Source organism: Aedes albopictus, unplaced genomic scaffold (assembly GCF_035046485.1).
Source record: "Aedes albopictus strain Foshan unplaced genomic scaffold, AalbF5 HiC_scaffold_216, whole genome shotgun sequence".
In the NCBI taxonomy this organism is placed as follows: domain Eukaryota; kingdom Metazoa; phylum Arthropoda; class Insecta; order Diptera; family Culicidae; genus Aedes; species Aedes albopictus.
Genome location: NW_026916998.1, coordinates 17,212 through 17,493, shown reverse-complemented (window position 1 = coordinate 17,493; position 282 = coordinate 17,212).

The window sequence follows — 282 nt, the reverse complement described above, 5'->3', positions numbered from 1 at the left end:
TCAAATTTGTCCAAAACGGAACGAAAATCAGCAGCAACACATAATGGGTACCTCTGGTTGTAGATTATATTGAATCAGTGATTGGAGCCATCGTTGATCACCATCCTACGTGGTTTCATGTTTTTTTTGCAACCAGTTCTCAAAACCTGTTTCTGCTATACGTTCGGAACTGGAGCTTGAGATCCATTCTAAGACACCACAGGATAATTAATCACATATTTTAAAGTACTCTGCTTCAGAGCGATTTGCATAAACGTTTTGAATAAAAGTAAGCAGCGAATA